Source organism: Penaeus monodon, chromosome 33, assembly GCF_015228065.2.
Source record: "Penaeus monodon isolate SGIC_2016 chromosome 33, NSTDA_Pmon_1, whole genome shotgun sequence".
Classification (NCBI taxonomy): domain Eukaryota; kingdom Metazoa; phylum Arthropoda; class Malacostraca; order Decapoda; family Penaeidae; genus Penaeus; species Penaeus monodon.
The window spans coordinates 19,331,767-19,332,092 of NC_051418.1; positions in this window are offsets into that span (position 1 = coordinate 19,331,767).

Sequence of the window (326 nt, forward strand, 5' to 3'; positions counted from 1 at the left end):
GTATCTGAAACCTTTCTTTTCTGTGATATTACACTCTACATTTGTATAAGCAGTAGTTTGGTATCATTACAAAAAATGAATAGAAAAACTTACAAAGCAAGAAAGTTTGTTAGGTTTAGGTTTTCATACAAAAGTCTCCCTCCCCAAAATTAATCAGACAAAGAAATGAAACATACAAGGCCTCTTTATCAACCTGTTTGGTTCTGATACAGGGTGAATAGTCCACATTACAAACATGTAAATCATATTTTGAGCAAAACAAACAAGCCAGAAATTCTGCTATCATCAGCATGTGATCATTTTGTTCACTTTAGTCACTGACACCA